Source organism: Anomaloglossus baeobatrachus, chromosome 1 (genome assembly GCF_048569485.1).
Source record: "Anomaloglossus baeobatrachus isolate aAnoBae1 chromosome 1, aAnoBae1.hap1, whole genome shotgun sequence".
NCBI lineage: Eukaryota > Metazoa > Chordata > Amphibia > Anura > Aromobatidae > Anomaloglossus > Anomaloglossus baeobatrachus.
The window spans coordinates 449,369,363-449,385,860 of record NC_134353.1 but is presented as its reverse complement, the minus strand read 5'-3'; positions in this window follow the sequence as shown (position 1 = coordinate 449,385,860).

The window sequence follows — 16,498 nt, the reverse complement described above, 5'->3', positions numbered from 1 at the left end:
GCAGCATCGGGGTCTGAGTCGTCGCCGTCCGGTCTGGCACTCGGCGCGCGGCTCTCCCCTCATAGGCCTGAACCGCGGCAGCCATCTCCAGAAGTTCCATGCGTTCTTCTCTGATCTGCTCCACGACCCGGGTCTCCAGTCGGTCGCAGAACTGGGCCAGCTCCCGATACCACCAGGCAGCGGAGCCCGGTTCTGGGTTTCTGCGGTCAGACGCCATTTCTTCTGCGCCCTCTTCTGTACGATTTCCCAGCAGTGGACTCGTCGTTGCCTCTAGTAGCAAGCTGTTCAGTTTCCGCTCTGCCTCTTTCAGCAGCTCCTCTCCCAGCAGCAGGCTTCTGGCTCCCTTTCTGTCCCGACGTCTCTGGACGCCTCCGCTCTCTTCACTTGCGAGGTCAGAACTCTGCAGGGGATCTCTGGGTAGCCACACCTCTTTGTGGGCGGTAACTTCTCCCAGCGCGGGCTGCTGTTGTTTTTCAGCGCGCTTTTCATGGTGGCAATATGGCGGCGCTTCCAATTTTTCAAGCGGACCGCCCAGGCACATGGTCACCTGTCTGAACAGGTCTAGTCCTTATCCTGTTCGTGACGCCAGATGTGAAGCCCCACAGGTGTTGTGTCGGTGCATTACCTTCAGGGACTCCACTCGGCTGGATCTTGTCACAGGTAGGAGATCTTCTTCTTGTCGTGACGCCACTCTCAGTATTGCGGCCAGTAGGGACCGCCACTGCAGGTTGAGGGACGCCTGGGGCTGATGGTGAGTGCAGTTAGTTGGAATAGCCTCCTGAGAGTGAGGCAAGCCCCAGGGCCCTGTGTAGGTGCATAGAACCACAAGGCGCAGAATAACTCCACACAGGCAGAATGTCTTTCAGGGTTTTTACTCACTTCAGGTGGCAGGGTGAGTAACCCGGGCGTAGCTGGGATGAACCAGGCGGGAACCAGGTATCCTTCAGGCTGACTTCTGATGGTGACTACCAACTCGCCTTCCTTAGCCCTTGGTGGTTTGGGGTGACCCCGACTTTTAGTCCCTATGGGGGTCACCCAGGGAAGTTGCTGAAGCCTCACTCCCCTTCGTTTGCCGTTTGCTTGTGGCCTGGACCAGCTCACTCCAGCTGCTTGCCTCCTGTGAGCTATGGGCCCTAACTGTGGCTACGTGGCTGCGGCTTTTGTGGTGTTGTGGTGTGGGCTTTGAGGGCCCCACACCGGCAGGTTTAGCAGGGAAAGGTGGATCTATCCCCGCTCCGGGATCTGCCGCCCGTTTGGGCCTGGTTCTCCCTAGCAGTCTCCTTACTTCCCACTCTGTGCTCTCTCTCTCTAGCTGGAGATGGGTTTCGGGTAGCACTCCTAGGTGACCGTTCTCCCCCGTCGGTAGCCACTGCGCGGACGCTGTCAGACTACAGCAGCCCAGGGGAAGGGGTCAGCTCTCCTCGGAGCTCCCTGGACTCTGCTCTGAACCGGCTCACATCTGGGACCTTCACTGCTGCTCCTGTCAGAGCTTCACTTTCCTGCTCCTCACTCCTCCACACTCTGCTGCAGACTCTCTACTCCTCCTTCTCTTTTCCCTTTTGTGCCTGCCTACGCCACCTAGCAACCAGATTCTCTTACCACACCCCTTGAGAGGAGATGGAGGCTTTTGGCCCCCTCCACTATTCCAGTGGAGGTGAAGGCTTTTCCCCCTCCTGGGATCCCCAGGGGTCCTCTCATAGGTACATGTGTGAGACCTGATCACTATGCGCCTGTGTAGTCACACCTCGGTCAGCCTTCTGGATTACCTGTATTGTACTGTCCCCAGCATGGGTGCAGTACTCAGTGGTGCCTGACCAGGTCAGGGGCGCCACAAGGTCAAAAAACAAAAGAAACATGGAGTAATAAATAGTGCAAAACAATAACAAATTTTATTCAGTTATATGAAATAGACAAGACACAAAAAAAGGGGAGGGAATGGCCATGTAAACACAATAAAATGCAAAAAATGGGAGGATGGGAGTAGATGGTGACCCCAGGGGAAGAGGCAGCAGCATGTATGGAAACAATCCAAAAATGTCAGTATATTAACCTGACTGGCAGTTATTAGGCTATGTGCGCACTTACCGGATTTTGCCGCGGATTTTCCGCGGATTTGCTGCATGTTTCGCTGCAGAAAATGTTCATAACATCTCTGCAGTGAATCACCAGCAAATCCTATGGAGAAAAAAAATCCTGTGCGCACTGGGCGGAATTTGACAGCTGCATGTTTTGCTGCGGGAATCCCGCAGCAAAAACAAGTGCATGTCACTTCTTTTCCGCACATCGCTGCGGGATTTCACTCCATTGACTCCAATGTTAATCGTGAAATCCCGCAGGGAATAACGCAGGCAGCAAATTCTGTGCGGTTCACTGCGTTTTCCTGCGTTATTCCCTGCGGTATTTCGCGGTTTACCTCCGGTAATGTACATCGCCTGTCTGCGGTTTTGCAGGGAAGTGATGTCATTACAGGAAGAGGAAGCCGTGCAGAGAGTAAACACACACAGACACACAGACATCACAGACACAGACACAGAACACATCACAGACACATAGAACACACATAGAAAGAAAACGGAAATATAGAAAACAAAGAACGTGGGCTCCGCTGCATATTTACCGTCCAGCCGAGGTAAGCACACAGCGGCGGCCCGGTATTCTCAGGCTGGGGAGGGAGAGGGGCAGGGTTAATGTCCCCCGCCTCACTCCCCCTCCTGCAGCCGAGAATATCAGTCGCAGCTGCCCCGGCACTGTCGCATGCATTATGCGGCACTACCGGAGTGTCCTTGGCTCTTCTTGCCACCGTGTAGCAGTGGCAGCAAGGTAATACAAGGGGTTAATGATGGTGGGGGACCACCGCCATTAACTCCAGGCTTGATCATGGCAGCGTCTATGTGACAGCTGACATGATCAACCCGTAAGTAAAGTGAAAAAAACACAGACACCGAAAAATCCTTTATTTTAAATAAAACAAACAAGCCTCGTTTACCCTTTTATTAACCCCCCCAAACAAAGCTCCGGCGTAATCCACACAGCTCCGGCATAATCCACACAGCTCCGGCGTAATCCACAGGTCAGACGTCCTGCGCTGCTTCCATCCAGCCGCGACTGTCACAGACACAGCGCTGAATGAAAGCAGCAGAGGTAATTACCGGTCATTTCCCACGGCCGGTAATGTGAACTCACTGCCGACCGTGGGAAATGCAGCGATCTGTCCTCTAGCTATCCCTCTATCTATCTGTCTGTCTATCTATCCCTCTATCTATTCTTCTGTCTATCTACTATCAGAATTAAATGTATTTTTTTTTTTTTTCTTCTTCAATGTGCTTTATTGCATTGAATGCAATAAAGCACATCCCAACCCGCACGCGGCAAAACCGCGGCAATACCGCGAATAATACAGCGGTAAAACCGCAGCAAACCGCGGCAAACTGCATGCGGTTTTCGGATGCGGTTTCCCGCGGTTTTTTACCGCGGGTGCGGTAATCTTTGAGGACATGCGGAATTTTCTCAAGAAAATTCCATTTCCCAGTGCGCACATAGCCTTACAGACAAAATACCAACATGACAGCATGTAATAAATAAATAGTCATAAAGTGCTAAGTGCATAAGTGGATTCAGTGCAAAAAATAGCAGCATACAGAGATTATAAAGTGCCAAGTGCAAACATGAAATCGTAAAGCTGCTATGAGCACAATATATGTGTGAAATCCACTATATCACCTGCCATCAACATAGTACAATATATAGCGATGTACAAAGGGCTGCTTGCAAGATGCTAATTGCAAAAAAGGAGCCAAGATCCCGAGGTAGGGAGACCCCCCATAGAAGAGAGCCCCCTAGAACCTCCAACGTACGTTTCGCAGGATAGATACTACCACTGTGGGTACCGCTTCATCAGGGAGGAAAGGCGAGGGAAGCAAATAAGGGTAGACGTCGCATAACATTTATATCGTCACCATAATGAACTTAGTGTCACAATATTATTCAAAATTACAAATCCATCCTCTGTACGATTTTTTTCTTTTTATCAGTAGTTTGATTTTCCATAAAAGAACAGTTAACATAACCTTGTAATTAACGAAAATTAAAGATAAAGATTATACCAGTACATATGTGCCGTTTAAAATCATTTGACGGCCGCGTCACTCCATAGCACGTCCTTATCCATGTCCACCCCTCTCTCCCCCAACTGTTCATCAGATCAGTCCCCTCCAACCTCTCCCCGCAATGCTCTCCAAGGTTTCGTGACAACTCAGGAGTAGTCAGACCCCCATCACCAAAATGACTCCCTTTATTGTAGGCACAATAACAGACGGTCCAGCATAGCATCCTGGACCAATGCCCCAGAGGGAAGACCTGGTACCTCCATCCATGGCTGCCATATCTTATAAAATGTACTAAGTGCTTTCCTCTTTAGATAGACTTCTCTTTCTAGTCTAAAGACGCCATTGATCTTGTTTTTAAAGGGAACCTATCAGGTGAAATATGCACCCAGAACCACGAGCAGTTCTGAGTGCATATTACTAATCCCTGCCTAACAGTCCCTGTATACACTAGTATAGATAAAGAGATCTTTAGAAAAAGGATTTCTAGAGATCTTTTATCGTATGCAAATGAGCACAGGGACTAGTCGACATACGTTGCTTCCCTTGCTAGTCAGCCCACATAGCATGCTAGCACACACAGTGGGTGTGCTAACATGCTAATGAATACGCAGCGTCAGAGGATGATCTTACTTGGCTCCCCGCTGCCATCGCCGCCCACCAATTTTAGCTCAGTGCACATGATCCTGGACTGTCGGTCATGCGCACTACTTCAGTTTGAAGCCAGGACGCGTACACTCAGCTTCATAGTGCGCATGACCCAGACTCCGGGGTCATGCGCACTGAGCTGAAATCCCAGCTTCGGGAGGCGATGGCAGCGTAGAGTTGAGTGAGATCATCTTCTGATGCTGCACATTCATTAGTATGATAGCACGCCCCCAGGAGCATGCTAATGTGCTAATGGGGCCGACTAGGAAGGGAAGCAACACCCTTGGGACTAGTTGCTCATTAGCATAAGATAAAAGGTCTTTAGAAATAGTTTTTCTAAAGATCCTTTTATCTGGGCTACCAGATGCAGGGACAGATAGGCAGGGATCAGCAATATGCACCCAGAAATGCTTGTGTTTCTGGATGCATATTGGATCTGACAGGTTCCCTTTAAGCTCCACTATAGTCGGAGGAGAGGGATCTAGCCAATGATATGCCAGCAATTTCCTTGCTTGGTAGAGAATGCGTGTTACACCTAGGGCCGTTGGGGGATCCGGGTCTACTCCTTCCTTCCATAAGTCCAACAGGCAAAAACGGGGCGAGGGCTATATTTTAATATGGTACACTGCTCTATAAGTCTCAGGGCTTGCTTCCAAAATTCACCTATATGTCCACACTCCCACATAATATGTATTACATGGGCATCATCTCTGATATGTCTATATCTGACACATTGCACTTTTGGTCTAAAGGGTACTTTACACGCTGTGACATCGCTAACGATTTATCGTCGGGGTCACAGTGTTTGTGACGCACATCCGGTGTCGTTAGCGACATCGCAGCGTGTGACATGTACGAGCGACCTTCAACGATCGCAAAAGTGGTAAAAATCGTTGGTTTTGGAGAGGTCGTTTAAACACCAAAAATCCTTGCATGTGCAGTAACGAGGTTGTTGCTCGTTCCTGCGGCAGCACACATCGCTATGTGTTACACCGCAGGAACGAGGAACATCTCGTTACCTGTGGCCGCCGGCAATGAGGAAGGAAGGAGGTGGGCGGGATGTTACGTCCCGCTCATCTCCGCCCATCCGCTTCTATTGGGCGGTCGCTTAGTGACGTCGCTATGACGCCGAACGAACCGCCCCCTTAGAAAGGAGGCAGTTCGCCGGTCACAGCGACGTCGCTAGGCAGGTAAGTCAGTGTGACTGTTCCTAGCGATGTTGTGCGCCACGGGCAGCGATGTGCCCGTGACGTACAACCGACGGGGGCGGGTACGCTCGCTAGTGATCTCGCTAGCGAGATCGCAGCGTGTAAAGTACCCTTAAGTCCAACCTTAAACAGGATAGGTGTCTTATACAGTATAACCTATAGATAAAAAAATAGCTGGGAGCTGTCACCCGACACACGTCCTGTGTCTACAAAATGCTGACCGCAATGGTCCTGACTGCCCTCCCCCACTTTTGGAGTGCATGGGAGACGGAGCTTCAGGAGAGTTCTCTAGGGAGCAATTGGATCGTTGTTTCCACCTAACCCATAAATCGGCAGTGGCCACAAGGTCCCAGGAAATCTGTTACAAGATAGTCTCCCGTTGGTATCGGGTCCCAGCACTGCTTCATAAATGGTGTCCGGACATACCTGACGTATGCTGGCGATGTGGTGCCCCTGGAGTCATGGACAGGATTCTCGAGGTCACAGGAATCATTGTACCCAAACGACCAGAGGCGGCCCTGCTGTATATGTTTCATATGCCAGAAAAAGCATATAAGAAATTGCTTCTAAGGTATCTTCTTCAGGCTGCCAAGGCGATCATCCCGCGCCACTGGAACTCAGTCGAGCCTCCTACTTTGGAGGAATGGTTTGTGGAAATAGACATGACCTACCGCACGGAGTGAGTTGTGGCCCAGTCTCGCAGGGAGGCTGCAGCGACCGTCACCAGGTGGTTCCATTGGGAGTCATTTGTGTCGGGTCCCAAGTTTCTTTCCTCGCATTAGCCTCTGCCTGGTCCCCCCGTCGGGGGAGGGGGGGTGTAATATCATGTTTGTCCTCTCATTAATCGTTCTGACACTGCAGGGATCGATTTGGTCCTCGAGGGCTTTACCCACCCTTCCTTACTCGGACTTAACTACAATATTCTATCCTAACTCTTTCCCCCCTTTTTTTCTTTTTCTTCTTTCCTCTTTTAATGACTCAGATATTTCTCCATTTAAAGGATTATACCCTTATAATTGCCTGTTATTTTGTATCCGAGGGTGTCTGCTATTTCATCAGTTTTGTAGTTTCTTTCCTTTATGAAAACTTAATAAAATATTAAAACAGAAAAAATAGCTGGGAGATCCTCTGACACTCTGAGACCGCCATTTTAGGAATTTGCTCTAGTATGTCAGACCACTGGTCATCAGAGATAGGGCCTAAGTCCCGCTTCCATTTATGTTTGACAGTTAGCGGATATCTATCTAGATGGACAGGTAATAATCTATTATATATTTCAGATATAAGGCCTCTAGAGGACTCAGATGTAGCTAAAGTATACAACAGAGAATTATGTGTCACATTCACAGGGCCTGATCTCCTCTGTCTTTTCAGTGCATGCCGCAGCTGTAAGTATTGGTAGAAAAATACATGTGGGAGATTAAATTCAGTCCGCAATTACTAGGTTTTTAAGAAAGATCATTGTGTAGAACATGGGACAGCAGGCAGACCCCTCTATCTTCCCACCCTTTGAATCCTTAAAGCTTCTGGATTTCTTGCAGGTCTGGGTTCCGCCATAGTAGCCAATATTCCGCAGGCCCACTAACTTTCAGAAGAGATTTGCCCCTATCCCAAACCTTAAAGATCATGGCTAGCGTTGGATGTAGCACTCTGTTCACTTGCCTCCGTCCCACCTCTAGCCGACTTAGTGGGTATTTCTATTTTGATCTCTCTCTCACCAAACCGCCACTTATAACGTATGCCCCCCTCATTTCCCCAACCCCTTAAGTGTTGCATCTGAGAAGTAATATAAGTACGGATTCGGTACGGCCAGTCATCCCTCCTCTATTCCTCTCTGCAGTATTTCCAATAGGATCCTAACATGGTTTTTCTTCTATATAAGTTCCCAAAACAATGTGTCAACTTTGGTAAAAAGGTCCATATGTATCCACACTGGAGAATTATGTATAAGGTATAACAATTGTGGCATCAATACCATTTTAATTAAGTAGGTTCTGCCAATATTTGAGAGGGGGAGTCGGCAGCAGGGATTGACCTTTACCCTGAATTGCATCAACAGGGGATCAAGATTAAGAGCTCGAAATTCATTTGGGCTAACAATTATTCCCAAATATTTAAACCCTCGGACTATGAGGACTGGGATCTGTAGGTTAGAAAAGCCCACTGGGAGAGGATCTTCCGGCATCAGGGCCGATTTGGACCAATTAATCCTGAGGCCAGACCTCCGCCCAAATTCCTGAATGTGGTCCATTGCTGGCAAGATTGAGGAGTATACCCTATCCAAGTATAAAAGCAAATCATCTGCATGTAAAGATATTTTCTGCTCTACAGCCCCACACTGAAATTCCACCACCTCCCTGGGCATTCATATGGCGACCGCCAATGGCTCAGTTGCAGTAGCAAACAGCAGCAGGGAGAGCGGGCACCCCTGTCTAGTTCCTCTTTGCAGTGGAAAAGATCCGGAGACCCGACCGTTCACCCTGACTCTCGCAACTGGTGAGTCATATAGCAGTTTCACCCAATTTATAAATCTGTCCCCAAATCCAATTTTCCCAAGGACCGCCCACAATAATCTCCACTCTAGGCTGTCAAATGCCAGCGGCATCTAAAGATAAAATTGCCCTCTCCACCGAAGTCTCAGCACTAAGTTGCAGTCCTAAATACCGTCTCCTAAGAGTCAAAGAAGTAGCCCTGCTTGGAATAAAACCTGTCTGATCACTATCCACAATAGATGAGACAACTCAAGACATTCTGTTGGCAAGTACCGTATTTTTCGCTTTATAAGACACACCTGATTATAAGACGAACCCCCAAATTTGGTGAAGGAAAATATTTTTTTTTTTAATGTTAAATGGGGTCCGTCTTATAATGCCAGTGTCCATCTAACAAATCGTATAGGGTATATGTCCCTGATAGCCCCCATCCTAAAATTAGCCCCCTTAAGCTGGATATGGCCCCCTTATATGGAATATAGCCCACTTGTGCTGGCACATGTCTCCCAATGATGCCACATGTCCCCCATTGATGGCACACGTCTCCTATTTATGGCACATATCCCCATGTGCAGGCAGACGTCCCCTATTGCTGGCACATATCCCCTACAGCTGGCACAGGTCTCCTATAGATGGCACACGTCTCCTACAGCTGGCACAGGTGTCCCCCTGTGCTGCCCATTGCCCCCTATGGATAGCACACGTCCCCTAGTGCTGCCCATGGCCCCCTATGGATGGCACACCTCCCCCTGTGTTTGATATGGCCCCCTATAGATGGCACACCTCCCCCTGTGTTTAATATTGCCCCCCTATGGATGGCACACCTCTCCCTGTGTTTGATATGGCCCCCTATGGATGGCACACCTCCCCCTGTTTGATATGGCCCCCTATGGATGGCACACCTCCCCCTGTGTTACATATGGCCCCTTATGGATGGCACACCTCCCCCTGTGTTAGATATGGCTCCCATGCTGCTGCCCATAGTAAAATAAACTCTTTCCATGTGTGGCATGTGCCATCAAAGGGTGGCGCAGGCAGATATAATATGCGCCGCTGCCCCAGTCCCTCATCGTGGTGCGGTTCCAGCACCACGGTGATGGACAGCGGCAGTGCATATTATATAAGCGGGAGCAGGAGATCTCCCTCTGCCTCCTGCAGCTTTCACCAGCCCCCAGCACCACTCCAGAGCTGCCCCCACCTCCCCTGGACTCTGTAGTAGATATATACCCATATATTCGGATTATAAGACGCACCCCCTACTTACCCCCAAAATTTGGGGGAACAAAAGTGCGTCTTATAAAGCGGAAAAAAAACGGTATTTTGGCTAATAATTTGATGTCCGTTGGGAAAAGGGAGATTGGTCGGTACGATTCTGTGGTTTCAAGGTTTTTCCTAGGCTTTACAATTAGGACTATTAAGGCTTCTCTCATAGAAGGTGGTAAAACCTTTTGCCTCTCTGCCTTTTCAAACACTTTAAGCAATTTGGGTAATAACTGCGGAGCGTATGTGTTAAAGAACTCAGGCAGGCTGTCCATTCCCGGAGCCTTTTCGTTTTGTTTCTGGCCAAGCGCCTCCTTCAACAGAATGTCCCTGTCCAGCAGGTCTCTATCCTCATCACTGAGAGGAGAGCATCAAGATACTGTGCAATCTCGTCCACCGTAAAGTCACAATCCGAGGTATATAAACGGGAGTAATATGTACACATTTCTTCCACTATATCCTCACTACCTTCCACTATGCTACTAGAACCCGTTACTAATCTATTAATATAGGAGGAGCTATCTTGAGCTCTAATGATCGTGACTAAAGTATCCTACACCCTCCCCCTCTATTAAGAATTTCTGCTCGAGGAAGAAACGCTTATTTGTTGCCACAGACAGGAGATTTTCTCTTAGTGCCACTTGTGCCTTTTCTAGGAATTTTTTTATTTTCCTCTGTCTGATTCAGTATCACCTCAGCTTACATATATTGAGTATACTGTCTGGTTTGGTTTTTGCGGGAACATATTTCACTGACATAAAAGCCCCGTACAACGGTTTTCATAGAATCACACAGTGTATGTGATGGCACGGAGCCCTCGTCCAAATTGAAAAATTCTAATATATCCGTATTTAAAAAAACCCCTGTTGGGCCTTGCACTGTACAGTGGTCTGTCCGTGCATGATACACAGTGGAGTACGGCTTCGCAGCCCGCCTGATCTAATAGTATGGGCATCACCTAATAGGCTTCGGGTTTGTGACTGTGCTATGCAAGCCACTAGTGTGCAGTTTCATCATCTAGCAATCGCCCTCCTCCATTCCATGGAGGTGTGTGTGTGATTTGCTCCTCCTGCACCTGTGACGCTTCCACTTTAGTGGGGTTTTAGCTGTATCCTGCTAGAGTACTAGTTTTTGGCCAGGGCGATGTACACATTGCAGCCCATCTTGCTGTAAGTAATACCTATATTTTACTCACTTCACTTCCCCAACTTAAGACTATTTAGTACTGATGAATCAAATGCAACTCAAATGACAAAAATATTTATGCACAGGTTGTAATGTAACAAAATTGGCTTTTTACCTAAGGGGTGAATACTTTCACAAGGCACTGTATGGTTGCCAACCTGAGCAAAGATACATAACTATAAGGTTAGAGGAGATTGGGACAGTAAAATCTCTTGTGTATAGTCAGCTTAAAGGGAAGGTGTTGTCCAAAAAAAAAAAAAAATTCAATAACTGAAAAAATGTAAAGTATTAATGTTTGTGTTTTGTTTAAATATGGTTTTTAATTGAGCAAAATATATATATAAAAAAAAATGTATAAAGTTTGATATTTTCCACTCTTAAACACTAGGGGTAGCAGCTGCTGAAATCCTACAGAAATACCACTGTAGAAGTAGCTCAGATTACAGCTGCAGTAAAAGTGGGCAGAATTTGCTCTCCTGGGTGTGATGACAGTGTTCCCCCTCCCAATCTGGGTGTTTCCAAAAGGACAAGGGAAGATGAAGTTTAGGATCACCGTGCGGAGCCATTTTGTTGGTGACCACAAATGTCTAAAGTGTCACCAAGGACAGCTGCATAGCGCTCCCCACATAGCGCTCTGCACGCCCCAGTGCAGGAATGCTCAGCCGTATGCACGCCCACCCACAATGTTCTGCCACATGCACGCACAGTGTGTGTGTGTGTGTGTGTGTGTGTGTGACAGAGCAGCATGAGGGAGGCAGAGCCAGTGTGTATATACTATATACCATGTACTGTGTGTATATACTGTGTGTGACCGAGCAGCAGGAGGGCAGCGGAGCCAGTGTGTGTATATACTATATACCGCGTCTACCATGTGAACTGTGTGTATATACTGTGTGCAGCATCGGACTGGCCACTGGAGGAACTGCCAGCAAATACCCAGTCCTGGCCAAGATTGCCTGCACTAAACTCCGGAGTGCTCAGCTGAGCTGCGGAATGCAGCCCGGCCTGTCCACAGCTGAATGCAGGTTACCGCAGCCAGGACTGGTATTACCAGAAACCGCCGGTAATACTATTCCTGGCCGCGGTTACCTGCATTGAACTTCGGAGCTCTCACCTGAGCTGCGGAGTCCAGCCTGGCCTGTCTCGCTGTCATGGACTGAACTGTGATAGCCGGAGAATCAGTCGGCGCTCGCACTTCAGTCCTGCAACCCGCTATTCAGTCCAGGCTGCACTCCGGAGCTCAGCTGAGAGCTCCGGAGTTCAGTGCAGGTAACCGGGCCAGGACTGATATTACTGGAAGTTCCTCCGGTAGCCAGTCCGACGCTGACTGTGTGTGTGACCAAGCAGCATGAGGGAGGCAGAGTCAGTGTGTGTGTGTGACACTTAACATTGGTAAAGCTGCAGGGCCAGATGGACTCAGTCCACGTGTCCTTAAAGTGTGTGCAGACCAGCTGTGTACGGTCTTTACACACCTATTTAACGGGAGTCTACAAACACAGAGGGTACCAGTGTTAGGGCACGCTCACACATCCGGCTTTTTGCCGGTTTGACGGATGCAGCGCATGCCAGTACAGTGTATACAGTACACTGGCAGCGCAACAAGCACCGGTCACATGCTGTCATGTGACCGGAGCATGTGACCCGGAAGTTGCGGCTCTGCCACTGTACTATATCATATCATACTGTAGTGGCGTGCGCCGAATCCATCAAACCGGCGCAAATCCGGATTTGTGAGCGCCCTTATGGAAAACCTCCTGTTTGGTTCCGGTACCTGAGACTACTACTCCTGCATCCCTAAATGACTATCGTCCTGTACCCTTAACATCTCATGCTATAAAGGCCTTGGAAAGATTAGTGCTTGCTCACTTGAGTCCGAGGGTGAGGGCTTTTATTGACCCCCTACAGTTTGCTTACCGGCATAGATTGGGGGTGGACGATGCTATTCTCTATTACATACTGTACATTCATTTTTGGAAAATGACAGAACCACTGTGCGAGCGATGTTCTTTGATTTCTCGAGTGCATTTAACACCCTGCAGCCACTCTTACTACACAAAAAGAGGACTGATATGAAGGTGGAGGGGATGAGAAATTGGATAACTGACTACCTATGAGATTAGCCACAGTTTGTACAGATGGGAACAGTTGTGTCTAGCAAATTATTGCGCAGTGTTGGTGCCCCTCAGGGAACTGTGCTAGCGCCCTTTCTATTCACACTGTATACATCAGACTTTCGGTATAAATCTGATTTTTGCCACGTTCAAAAATTCTCGGATGACTCCGTGGTAGTCAGATGTATTAGGGGGGACCAGGGGGATGAGGAATATAGAAGGGTGGTGTCGAAGTTTGTGGATTGGTGCCATGGTAACTATCTACAACTAAATGTTAGGCTATGTGCCCACGCTGCGGATTTACCGCGGATTTTGCCGCGGATTTGCCGAAAATCTGCAGCAGCGGCACTTCCAAGCCATTTCAATGGCATTTTGGAAATGCTGTGTCCATGCTGCGGATTTTTCCGCTGCGGATTTGCCGCGGATTTTGATCCGGAAAAATCTGCAGCATGTCAATTGTTTGTTGCAGATTTGGTGCGGATTTTGGGTATAGAATGGGGGAAAAAAAAAAAAAAAATCCGCATCAAAATCCGCGGCAAATCCGCGGGTGCGGATTTGCCGCGAAAGTCGCGGATTTTCATGCAGAAAAATCCGCAGGTACATTCTACCGTGGACACATAGCCTTAAGAAAACTAAGGAGTTGGTGGCCAACTATAGCAGGAGAAAGATGGAATGTTTACCGATCACTATTGCTGGTCAGGAGGTGGAGCGTTACAAATATTTGGGGGTCCACCTGGATAGCAAACTGGACTGGAGATGCCACTCAGAGAGGGTCTATAAGAAGGGGATGAGCAGATTGTATTTCCTAAGGAAACTGAGGTCTTTTACTGTGTGCAGCAAAATGTTAGAAATGTTCTACCAGTCTGTAGTGGCAAGTGCCATCTTTTTTGCACTCATATGTTGGGGTAGTAGTGTGCGGGTCTCTGATACTAATAAGCTGAATAAGCTTATCAAGAAGGCAAGCTCTGCTGTTGGTTGCAATCTGGACTCTTCTGAGGAGGTAGTGGAGAGAAGAACTCTGAAAAAGTGAATGGCGATGATGAATAATAATGCACATCCATTATATGAGCTATTCAAGAGACAGAAGAGCACCTTCAGCAACCGGCTAATCCTTCTGAGGTGTAAGAAGGAAAAATATAGGAAATCATTTGTGCCAACTGCTATGGGAATGTACAACAACATTAGTGTTAAATCATCAAGGTGAATGTCTACTTTATTTCTTCTACTTTCAGTTCACCCGCTGTGTATGTCCCAATCTAATGTATAATGTTCTTCTGTCAACTCTACTGTCTTGTCAATTATGTAATTCATATTTAAGTTGTGCTGCTGTGATACCATAATTTCCCACGGGATCAATAAAGTGTATTGTATATACTATATACTGTGTGTGTGTGACCGAGCAGCATGAAGGAGGTGGAGCCAGTGTGTATAGGTTACCGGCGATGTGTAAAAACAGGCATTCTATAGAATACCTAGGCAATGCATACAATGCCAGAAATGGGTCGTCAAAGCATGAAATACATCAGACGTTCATACATTTCCTAGTCATTCTATAGAATACCTAAATGACAAACAGGTGGAGTGTAGAATACTACAGGGGTGGACCGTCCAAAAGTAGGTAGACAATACAGGCAGCATTTTGAACCAACTCTTTGCAAGATCACAATTCAGTGTTTGTCAAAAGGGCTTGCTCAAGGTTCAAGATGTTCCCGACCACAAAATACCTCTTCAATCTGCTACTACTGCTCAGTCTACAGGAAGTGGCCAAGGATTTTTAAGGTGTATGTGCAAAACTAAGTGCCAAACTAACAAATGCTTTTGCGTCAAAAAAAAAAAAAATATGAAGTGCAATTCAAAATGTCATTCTAGCCTCCCGTGCTGCAACAAATAGTCAGGAAGGACACTTCTGATTCCTTTTTCTTTTTTACCCCAGCAAAGACATCCTGTTCATTTTGCATTTCTTCTTTCATGTTTTTGACTGTTTGTTACTAAAGACTAATAGACAGGAATGACACTTCTGTTTCTTTGTGTTTCCCAGTAAAGATATGCTGTTGTTCATTTAGGATTTCTTCTTTCATTAGTTTTTTTGACTGTTACTAAATACGTTTCCAATTTAGGCATTATATCAGACTTTGCCCTGAGCAGTTCTTGTCATTCTTTAGAATACCTAGACATTTTATGTAATGCCTAAGGACGGTATAGAACAACGCAGATATTTCACACCTTGCCTGAAAACGACAGGGATTGTATATATTGCCTAGGTATTCTATAGAATGCTGGGTTTTCATACATTGCCTGTAACATATATACTATATACCGTGTGTACTGGGTGTATATACTGTGTGTGTGACCGAGCAGCATGATGGCGGCGGAGCCAGTGTGTGTGTATATACTATATACCGTGTGTGTATATACAGAGGGAGGCAGAGCCAGAGTGACTATATACCAGTCATGGCAAACCTTTCACAGGCCGAGTGCCCAAACTGTAGCCCTAAACCCAAATTTTTTTCCAAAGTGCCAACCAATCCTCTTCTGTAAATAATTGATTTTAACCTTACCTTTGCAGTCTTCTCTTCTCAGCAGGGGGCACCACGCTCATGCCTGCTTACCACACATTGAAGCTGAGCCCTTTCCAGACACAGCAGTTGGATTGATTTTTCTGGAAAAAATTGCAGCATATCAGACAGAGATTTTAGCATGGAATGCAATCAGATGTCACCCTGTAATCCACATCTACATTTCAAAGTCTGAACATCTTGAAATCCCATAAAGACGTACAAGTTGCTCCTCTCCCCTTTCATTGTGTAGTTATGTCCCCCCTTCCTGGGCCACTTCCTGGTAAACATGTCCCCCATCCTGATATATATTTCCTACATTCTGGTATATTTGGCCCCATCCTGGCAAATGTACTCCATCCCGGCATATTCCCCATCCTGGTAAATGTACCCCATTCTAGCATGTTCCCCCATCCTGGTAAATGTACCCCATCCAGGCATGTTCCCCTTCCTGCTACATGTTCCCCATCCTGGCATGTTCATGTACCCCCGTCCTGGCATGTTCCCCCATCCTGGTAGATATATCCCCCATCCTGGTAAATGTCACCCTTCCTGGCATGTTCCCCTTCCTGCTAAATGTACCCAATCCTTGCAGCCATATTTCCCCCCCCCCCCCAATCCTTGCAGCCATGTTTCTCCCACCCCCCAATCCTTGCAGCCATGTTTCCCCCACCCCCCAATCCTTGCAGCCATGTTTTCCCCATCTGTGCTGACACGCTCCTAGGAGACTGCTCCGCCGTCGCCTAGGAGAGGAGGCGTGTCAGAGGGAGGAGAAATGTCTCCTCTGCTCCAACACAACTTTGAACTGCTGGCGCGATACACCGACAGTTCAAAGTGGCTGAATGTGGCGACAGAGCGCGTGCCGGCAGAAAGGGCTCTGCGTGCCCAGTCTGGCACGCGTGCCATAAGTTCGTCATCACTGCTATATACTGTGTG